Source organism: Mytilus trossulus, chromosome 10 (assembly GCF_036588685.1).
Source record: "Mytilus trossulus isolate FHL-02 chromosome 10, PNRI_Mtr1.1.1.hap1, whole genome shotgun sequence".
In the NCBI taxonomy this organism is placed as follows: domain Eukaryota; kingdom Metazoa; phylum Mollusca; class Bivalvia; order Mytilida; family Mytilidae; genus Mytilus; species Mytilus trossulus.
The window spans coordinates 459,827-471,380 of NC_086382.1; positions in this window are offsets into that span (position 1 = coordinate 459,827).

Genomic DNA, 11,554 nt, shown 5'->3' on the forward strand with positions numbered 1-11,554 from the left:
AAAGGGAAGGGGGTTGTAGTTACGACGTACGGAACATATCCGATATCATTTGTGAAACGGTTATTCCATAAAGGTCAACCAACTCGTGATGGCGTCCGTAAAATTTACGAAGGGATGATTTCAACTTCACCATTTGGAACTCTTGGTTTAATAGCTTCCTTGTGAGCAGTAGCCCTCTATCAAGACAATCTTGATAGGAAATGCAAGCACGGGAATATCGTATCAATTGGGAGATAAATACCCCATATGCAGGTGCTGCTGGAATGTTGCTACTTAGAAATGGAAAGTTCTCAATTGGAAAGCTGAAATCATCTCTTTTGTCGTAAAGTTTTGTTTTCAAACGACCCTCATTGTCAATTTCTAGATGTAAGTCAAGATATGAAGCCGACTTAACTGTATCTGTATTATCCTTTATCTCCAATTCGATGGGATAGATGCGTTCCACATAGTCACCAAATTTTGAATTGTTAAGTGAAAGAACGTCAACTATATAGCGGAAAGAAGAGTTAAAGGATATTGCTAACTTCTTATCTTTCTTCCTAAGAAGTTCCTGCATGAAGTCAGCCTCATAATAATAAAGAAACAAGTCGGCAAGTAGAGGGACACAGTTTGTTCCCATTGGGATGCCGACAGTCTGTTGAAAAACACGTCCACCAAACGTAACAAATATGTTGTCAATCAAGAAATCAAGCATTTTGATAATATCGGTTTCAGAGAATTTTTTGATTGAATCAGAGTGATTCTTTACAAAGTACGATTTATCCCTCCCTTAGACAAGCTACTTGTATCTACGGCTTAATTGACTTAAACGACATGTACCTCTAACCAACTCAAAACCATTAATTTATTTATTTATTATGAAATGCACATTTATACCCTTAGGGGTTGAAGGCATATACAAACAGTACAATACAATATACCTGAAAATTAATAAAAGTGACATGAAGGGTGCCACACGTTGAGCAGTATATTTTTTACCTTTCTTACCTGGAATTCACAACTAAGGCGAAATGGGAACACACCCACTGGGACTGACCTGCATGAACATCCAGAACACCATCCCCGTTTTTTTTGTTCGTTTTTTTAAGGGGATTGTACATGTACACGTCAATATTGTGGTTACGACAAACTGGAGACTATCCATCATTATCTGAGAAGGAGATATTCCATATAACGGTCAACAAACGAACCAGCAATTTAGCAATTATGGAGTGAGAATCATTACACATAGAAATGTGTGTAAAGATATTTCTGCAATTTTATGCATGACAGTAGAAGATAAACATTTCCTTTTGTTTAAAAAAAGGCCAATTTGAAATTTAAAAGTTCGTCAAGGTGTCTTCAGCGAGATTTCTTAATACATAACATGTAGGATTTATCACACGGGATTGATAACGAGGTTAACGCATTATGTTTTGCGTGAAGTCTAATTTTCAAAACAAACCTGCCAGTCGAAAAGAAAATAAAAAAGTATAAATTGAAAACTAAATATTTTTTTTAGTTTAATATATTCGATCGATCTTGTTCATTTTGAAAAAGATAATGATTTCGTCAAGAATATGATTAATGTTCAAATAGATGTGGTGTGAGTGCCAATGAGACAACTCTCCATCCAAATAACAATTTTAAAAAAAGTAAACCATGATATGTAAATGTACGGCCTTCAACACGGAGCCTTGGCTCACACCGAACAACAAGCTATAAAGGGCCCCAAAATTACTAGTGTAAAACCATTCAAACGGGAAAACCAACGGTCTAATGTCTGCTTTAAAAATGATTTTCAATAGATGTTCTGATATATTTCTGTTTTTGTTTTTCAGAGATACGGGAAAAAGGAAGCGTGTGGAATTCAAAATTACTGTGTTGATGAACACCCTTTTTCGATCTTGTTCAGGCATTCTATCTAGAAAATTGAAAACAACACGTTTAATAATTGCATGCGTCCGAAGTGCTTTTCTGGATTTACCTTTTTTAGGAACGCTCAAAGCAAAAAAAATTGAAATTCGAGGATGTATAAGTACCAAAACTGTTGAAGAGCTATATGTCAAAAATACCTAAAATGAATAGACAAATTCATTTATAGTCAACTTTGCCTGAGGGAGTTGAAACCTTAGTTTCTTAATAATTTGAAAATTTATAAACGGACAATTTTAGAGAGGTTTGTTAAATTATGTCAGTACCTAAGTACTAACTACTAAGCTGAAGAAAGCTACGTGTCGGAATAAAATATATTATTTTGGAGAAAAAAATATAATGATCTGGTCCAGGACATTAAAGTTCAAATGTTTGCTAAATTTTAAGATGCAATTTGGAAAAGATGCTATATAGTTATAAAATATTTCTGGTATTTTTTTTCATAATAAAATAGAGGTGGGAGAAAGAAAGAGACTAACCAACACCTCATCGTCGTCGTACATCTGTGTGAAGATTTCGTTTTGAATAAAAATTTAAAAAAAAAGTCAAGAATATGATTTAAGTTCAAATGTTTGCGTTGAAAATGTCTTTTTCAAATTAAAGATCTTCTGAAATATTTCTGTGTTTGTGTTTTTTGACCGAGAATAGTGGTGGGAGAAAGGAAGAGAAAGAGAACGTAGAAGACTACCTCAGACCTCAGCCTCGTCGTACATCTGTTTCTATTGATGACCACAATTCCTATTATGTCTACTTTACCATTAAAGTAAAAACCGCATAATATTGCAAACCTTTTAAGGACGTGTGCCATTGTGGTAAGATCTCTCTGTATATGATCCTATATTGATCAATAAATTACATCCTTAGATTGCTAGTAATTCTCAGAAACATCTAAACCTAGAACTAATACTAATACATCTTCTTATATTTTAAGAAAAAAATCTTTTGTTGTAAAATGCATGACAGACTTTGAACATATTTATAACCTAATCCTTTTAATTAGTTGGGAAGGGTTTCGCGTCTTCGAACCAAAGCATCAAATACAAAATATGCAAATGCTCTGTTTGATGCATTTAGGATGTCGCTAAAACCCTGTATAAAATGATGGAACGTGTTCTTAGCATGATTATAACAACACAGAAATTTTATATTAATTAGTATGATTTTCAATGAAAAGATTTCTGAAGAAGGATGTTTAGAAATACTTCAAACGTGTTAAAGAAACAAAAGGGAAGAGTGTCTTTTTCCGTCAGGTTGTCGGGATTTTCTAGTTCTGTTTCATTTTTTTTTCTTTTTGACTGACGTTAACTTGCATCAAAGCTTAGATAAGACTCTTTGAAGATGCATTTTGAATTAAAGAAAAATAGTCTTATGTGAGGTTTCCTGGTACGTTCATTTAAAACTAGATGATGACAATCATTAGATAATGGAAGAACCATTTGAGAATAAGATTAGACGAGGATGACCCATACGAGTAATATAAGAACAAAGGCGATCCGTCATCTTTCATCTCGATTTCTGTATATCTAAAATAAAAGGCATTGTCAACTTTTTCTTCTTTTTTTTTCTTAGTCGGCGTATTCACTTGAGTGTGTGACTCTAGCCCTTTGTAGTGTAAATAGCACAGTAACAAACAAAAAAAGACAAATCAAAATAGTTTGAGTCTCTTTATGTGTTTATCCAATATGCTGCATGGAACTACAGAAAGAAAAACAAAAATTGGAAGACAGAAACCCATGCCAGTACTTTAAAAACAGATGTTTCTCTAAAACATATATATGTCGTGTACAAGTTGCGATTTTGTACACGTTATAACATGTACAAAAGTACCTCATACATGTTATAACCTGTACAAAACATGATTGCTTAAAAATCGTTTTAACTTGTACAAAATCGAAAAATAAGGATATTTTTCTATTATCGCAACAGACGATATTGACCTCAATAACATTTTCATAACTTTTTTATTATTCCTTCATATTAGTGTGTTTTGTCCTTTTTTGATACAGTTAATGTCTAGGGGTCGGTATTACGAAGCATTCCTAAGACTTGTCATAAGATATATCTTAAGACATGTCTCATGATCCTCTTATGACTATCTATGGACATATCTTTATTTGATGAATTATAATTGTGAGTGTCCACTTTGAATGCAATAGTAAAATACTTTTATTCTAGTTGACACTAAAAGACATAAGAGGATAGCCAGAATAGATGAGTCTACAAATAAAATTTGGAATTGAAATGGGGTATGTGTCTAAAAGACAACAACCTGCCCATGGAGCAGACAACATCGGATCCAAAGGCAACAAATACATGCTTTCAAAGTAGAGGATATATATTTAAAACATCAAAATGACATTCGCCTCATGCAATGATCTTATAGTTTATAAACAAAAAATGAGTTATAAATTTACATAAGTCATGCTGAAGGCCAAAAATGTTGAAGAGAAGATCCAAAGATATTGATAATGAAGCAAGGTCCAATGCAAACTCTTTTAGCTCTCTCTTGCTTTTACCGAGTAAGCATATAAGACATTGTTTTAGTCTTTGCATGCTATAAACTCGAGAGGGAGTTTTTCCCAAAATTATTAGGAATCGTTCTTAAACTTTTTGGATTGTAAAAAAGGATGCGGAAGATACGAGAGGGACATTCAAACTCATAGACCGAAACTAAACTGACAACGCCATGGCTAGTACACAAGACACAATATAGAAAACTAAAAACTAAGCAACACGAACCCGACCAAAAACTGGGGGTGATCGCTCAAGTACTCCAGAAGTAAATATCGTATAAACTATGTAATAACTGAAGCAATGATTGAAGGAAGGAAAACAAACTCTTTAATAGAGAATAATAATTCATTAGACGAGAAATTTGACAAAACTTGTATAAAATGTGAAGGTAGATGGTATTATTTAGTGTTTGTAAAGAAAAAATAACAATATATCAGAACTTTCTTTCCCCAATTAATCGCTATGAATGATCATATTTATAAGCACGACACACTCTAATGGCACTAGCTTCAAGTGTTTTTCCAAGTACTGTAATACTGTCGTTATTGATCCAGAAACTGTCATTTGAATCTGTAAAATATACTAATATTTTAAATCTTTTCTCCATAAACATGTTATTAAAATAAAATATATATAAATATATATATATATATAATGTCTAAAAATAGCAACAATCAACATTCAATCTAATTAAGCGTGGATCAGTTTGTGAAAATAAACTGATACAGTTACTGAATTAAAATTATATAAATGTCTAAGAATATAACTAAAACACACTAATTGATACATTAAAAAGTTCTATTAGATGTTAAATAGAAATACGCAATATTTCGCTAAACAAATTAGCTTCATCAGGCGTGTGCATCTCTCAAGGTGAAATCGGATGCATGACAGAAAAATATTTTTGTAGCTTAATCTATACAAGATTTGAGGGATGGGTGTAACATATTAATTCGGTCATAAAATATGTTTGTAGCTACAACTACATGAAGTTGGAATAAAAGTTTAACACATTTATAGATGTTCGATTAATTGTATGAATTTTTATAAATTAATTTGTATGATTTCAAGATAACTATGGTTTTGATTTGCTTTGAAATCTTTTTTCGTCTCTCTCATTGAGTCCATCAGGTTCAAGAGTTCGTAACTGGTGCATCCAAAATCTCTCTCTTTTTTGTCTTCCTTGTGTATCCCAATTTTGATTTTTCTCAATGATTTGAAATGTGATGTTTTCAAAATCATGTCCTGCTCTTAAAAGGTGTCTTGTAATTGGGCAGTTCCTTTCTTTTGTATAAAATGACCGATGGTTATTTAGTCGGATGTTAAATGGGGTTTCTGTTTCACCAACATATTGTAATTTGCAAGTTCCACACGTTAGAACATAAATGCAATTTTGCGTTTTGCAATTTGATGTTATGAATATGTTGTAATTTTTCTTTGTGACTGTGCTAATGAACTGGGTTTCTATATTGGCGACTTTGCAGCACTTACAATTGCCCCTTCCGCATTGTTTATAACCTCCAATTGTTGATATCTCCCGTTTAGATACTTTGGATGATACTAGAATATCTTTGAGGTTTTTTGGTCTGCGGTAAGCCATAACGGGAGGTGATGGAAAAATCTCGCTTAAGGAAGGATCATTTTCAATAAGACGCCAGTGTTTGTGGACAATTGATGAAATATTTGTCAGATGAGGATGAAAGCTAACAACAAACGGGATTTTATTTGTCTGGGCCGTCTTTTCTTTGTATTCAAGTAGGTTTGTTCGTTCTTTTTCGTTTGCTTTTCCGAAAGCTTCTGAAATACTTTTGTTCTTATAACCTCTTGATTTGAGTTGCTGTCTGAGTTGCCCTAAACGATGGTTTAACTTTGATTCCGATGAACAAATCCGTTTTAACCTGATGGCTTGGCTGTACGGAATGCTCCGGGAGCAGTGTTTCGGGTGACAACTCTTCGGAGAGAGAAATTGGTGTTTATCAGTTTTTTTGGTGTGAAGGTCTGTTGTCATGACTCCGTTTTCTAAAGTTATGGTGGTGTCGAGAAACGCAATTTTCTCATTTGAAACTTCAGATGTGAACTTGATCGATTGATGAAATATATATATATATATAAATGTTTGTTTTTGTTTTTGTTTTTTTGGCTCGTATTTAAAAAAAAAAAATGTATCTTTTTAATATTCATTTATTTGTTTTGTTTATTTTTAAATATAAAATTTTTGTTTAAACTTTTTTTTTGTATTAAAACACAAAGGAAACCCTTTCAATGCTTTAATTTACCGAAAATGGTACAGTTGTTTTCAGTAGTAATCCTTCAATCTTACTTAATTTTGATTTTAATAATTGCTTTAATTGTCAAGAAAAATGCTGATTCGGGACCGCATTGTTAGAAAATGAGCCAAAACCTTGATACGGACAAATCCACAGACGTTCGCATTGTTTTATTCTGACACTAGTATATGAATATGAAAAAAATGATAAGTGATATACTACTGGTATAAAATGAAGGCGCCAGTATTATATTGTACTACAGGCGGAGATTTTCTATTTTTTAAGTCCTTACAATGAAAGAAATTGTGTGCCATCTGATAATCAACACATTCGATCGTAGAAAATATAATAATATTAATAATCCTTCTCGACTTTCTTTGTTATAATAGAAAAGGTCATGCAACAGGTCAATAGATTAAACACGGTACGAGAAACCTATCCTTGCGAACCACCAGACCTTACTGAGGATCTAAATGAGATACTACTTAAGACCAGAAAAAAGTCAATAAATCATAAGATACCACGACATGCAATATTTTTTACTCCAAGTGTCTACCCTTGTCAGCTATGCACAATTTATACATAATGATACCTATGTTGTATTGTGTGACAAGAAAAGCCAATTATTGCAATTAGACAGATTCTGTTACCTTCCTTCTGAGTTGACTGAGTGCATAGACTGTGCAGTTGTGGAATTCATGCAAAAAAAAAAGATTTATATGAAAGACTTTAAAATGTTACAAAATTTCCACATTGCGTTCAAGTCTGGAGTGTTTTTAATCCAAATCGTTCATGGGCGCCTAAACTAACTGGTCTCCAGATTACTATTTGAATACAATATTTGACTAGCAAAATCTTTCTTTGCCATTGTGTATATTGTAATATTTGACTGATGCATAAAGTGCTTCTTGTAACAGATATAACCAACTTACACTCCAACGACACCAAATAACAACAAGCTAGTACAAGAAAATACAATTATAAAAACAAAACAGAACAGAACAACAACTGAACAACAACAGCACAGAACAAAACAGAACTCAACAGACAGAAAGTATGAACAGAATAAGTATACACATATTTAGAAACGGGCATTTTTTTTTGCAGTGGTAGTTCAGGTAATTCACGGACAGCAATGGGAGTGAAACTATCTGAATCGCATTGTTCAAAATGTTGACAAGTGTTTATTGAAATCAATAACATTGTTAAAATGTTGACGGGTGGTAAGTAGAATCTATGAAATTGTTAAAATGTTGACGGGTGGTATGAGGAATCTAGGACATTGTAGAAATGATAATGGCAGTGGTTAATGAACTCTGTGATTGTTAAAATGTTGACGGTGGTTAGTGGAATCTATTAGATTGTTAAAATGTTGACATTGGTTAGTGGAATTTATTACATTTTTAAATTGTTGACGGGCGGTAAGTGGAATCTATAACATTGTTAAAATGTTGACGGGTGGTAAGTAGAATCTATGAAATTGTTACAATGTTGAAGGGCGGTAAGTGGATTCTATGACATTGTTAAAATGATAACGGTGGTTAGTGGAATCTATTGCATTTTTAAATTGTTGACGGGCGGTAAGTGGAATCTATAGCATTGTTAAAATGTTGACGAGCGGTAAGTGAAATCTATAACATTGTTAAAATGTTGACGAGCGGTCAGTGGAATCTATGACATTGTTAAAATGTTGACTGGAGGTAAGCGGAATCTATTACATTTTGTAAATGTTGACGTGCAGTAAGTAAAATCCATGGCATTTTTAAATGTTGACGGATGGTTAGTGGAATACTAGTACATGACATTGTCAAAATGTTGACGGGTGGAAAGTGGAATCTATGACATGATTAAAATGTTGACGGGAGGTAAGCGGAATATATTACATTTTTATGCCCTACCTACGATAGTAGAGGGGCATTATGTTTACTGGATTGTGCGTCCGTTCGTCCGTCTGTCTGTTCGTTCGTCCGTCCGTCTGTCTGTCTGTCCGTTCGTTCGTCCGTCCGTTCGTCCGTCTGTCCCGCTTCAGGTTAAAGTTTTTGGTCAAGGTAGTTTTTGATGAAGTTGAAGACCAATCAACTTGAAACTTAGTACACATGTTCCTTATGATATGATCTTTCTAATTTTTAAACCAAATTAAACTTTTGACCCCATTTTCACGGTCTACCGAACATAGAAAATGAAAGTGCATGTTTCAGGTTAAAGTTTTTGGTCAAGGTAGATTTTGATGAAGTTGAAGTCCAATCAACTTGAAACTTAGTACCCATGTTATGATATTATCTTTCTAATTTTAATGCCTAATTATATTTTTTATCCAATTTCATGGTCCATTGAACATGGAAAATTATAGTGCGCATGGGGCATTCGTGTACTTTGGACACATTCTTGTTTAAAATGTTGACGAGCGGTAAGTGGAATTTATGACATTGTTAAAATGTTGACGGGAGGCAAGCGGAATCTATGACATTGTTAAAATGTTGACGGTGGATAGTGGAATCTATTACTTTTTTTAAATTGTTGACGGGCAGTAAGTGGAATCTATAACATTGTTAAAATGTTGACGGGTGGTAAGTGGAATCTACGACATTGTTAAAATGTTGAAGGGCGGTAAGTGGAATCCATGACATTGTTAAAATAATGATTGGTGGTTAGAGGAATGAATTTCATTTTTAAATTGTTGACGAGCGGTAAGTTGAATCTATGACTGGCATTGTTGAAATGTTGACGAGCGGTGAGTGGAATCTATGAAATTGTTAAAATGTTGACTGGAGGTAAGCGGAATCTATTATATTTTGAAAATGTTGACGTGCGGAAAGTAAAATCAATTGCATTTTCAAAATGTTGACGGATGGTTAGTGGAATATGACATTGTTTAAAATTGACGGGTGGAAAGTGGAATATATGAAATTGTTAAGATGTTGACGTAAGCGGAATCTATTACATTGTTTAAATGTTGGTAGCGGTAAGTGGAATTTATGACATTGTTTAAATGTTGACGTGTAGTAAAAAGAATCCATGACATTTTCAAAATGTTGACGGGTGGTTAGTGGAATCTATGACATTGTTAAAATGTTGACGGGAGGTTAGCGGAATCTATGACATTGTTAAAATGTTGACGGTGGTTAGTGGAATCTATTACATTTTTAAATTGTTGGCGGGCGGTAAGTGGAATCTATAACATTGTTAAAATGTTGACGGATGGTAAAAAGAATCTATGACATTGTTCAAATGTTGAAGGGCGGTAAGTGGAATCCATGACATTGTTAAAATGTTGACGGGTGGTTAGTGGAATCCATGACAGTTTCAAAATGTTTACGGATGGGTAATGGAATCTATGACATTGTCAAAATGTTGACGGGTGGTTAGTGGAATCTATGACATTGTTAAAATGATGAAGGTGGTTAGCGGAATCTATTTCATTGTTAAAATGATAACGACAACGGTTAATGAAGTTTAACCATATGACATTGTTAAAATATTTTAAAGTTGTTATTGGAATCTAAACGACATTGCTAAAATACCGGCAACATTGGTTAGTTGACTCTATGACATTGTAGAAATGTAGGACAGTGGTAGTGGAATTTTCGACATTGCTAAAAGCTTGACGACAATGGTTAGTGAAATCTTTGACATGTGAAAATGTTGACAGAGTTTTGTGGAATCTTTTAAATTGTTCAAATGTTTCCGAAGGCGTCAAGTGGAAACTTGTACATTGTTAAAATGTTGACGACAATTGTAAGAGAACTCTATAGTATACAGTTAACATAATATGAAAATAAGAAGATGTGGTATGATTGCCAATAAGACAACTCTCCCCAAGAGACCAAATGACACAGAAATTACAAGCTCACCAAGTTCACCGTTCGGACTACAACAATGAGTAAAATTTATATGTCAACTTCAGAAGGCTCCTAAATAAAAAAATGTAAAACAATTCAAACGATAAAATTAACGGCATAAAAATCATACAAAAAATTAACAAAAACCATTAAATAATACAGCAACAAACAACAACCACTGAATTTACTGTTATGCTTGCGTAGTAAGAAAACAATTTTCAGAATAAATACCAACCACTCTCTCAACGTTTAATTTTATAGTTCTATAAGCGTGTTTGTCTTTGGTCCATGCATATAGGAATCTGTTGTAGATTACAGATATATTACTGTGGATTCATTATTATTCGTTGAATACGAATTTTCGTGGTACATGTAAACCACGAAATTAAATGCTCAACAAAGGAAAAAAAATCTATAGGCTTGTTTGCAGACCACGGAAAAACAACCAAATTAATATCCACGAACATACAAGTTCTCCTTTATCCACGAAAATTGATACCCACAAAAAAAATGAGATGTAGTATAAGTACTTTATGTACATTTCTTCCTGCAATATTGATTGTTGACCTCTATTCTAATTGTGTTGTGTTGCTGTTAAACCCTAAATATCCTTTCATTCAAATAAACAAGAAAAAAACGGCTGTAAAAGATCACCAATGTCTGACTGCATGCCATGTTTTAATAAAGCGTATATATCTGATATATTCATCACTATTCTGGTACCCTCATCATGATCCTCTAGTGCTTCTTCTACTCTACTGTTTTGGCTAGACGATAATGCTGCTGATGATAGATATATACAGATTCAAAAACTAGAGGTATTTGAAAATGAAGAAATGTGGTACGCTTGCCAATGGGGAATATCTCACCCAGAGACCACATGACGAGTGAGCAACAATAGTCATCGTACGGTATTCAACATTGAGCGACATCTATACCGCATATGCAAACAATAAAAGGCTCCGAAAAGACAAATGTCAGACAATTCAAACATGAAAACTAATTTGTGTACAAAACAAA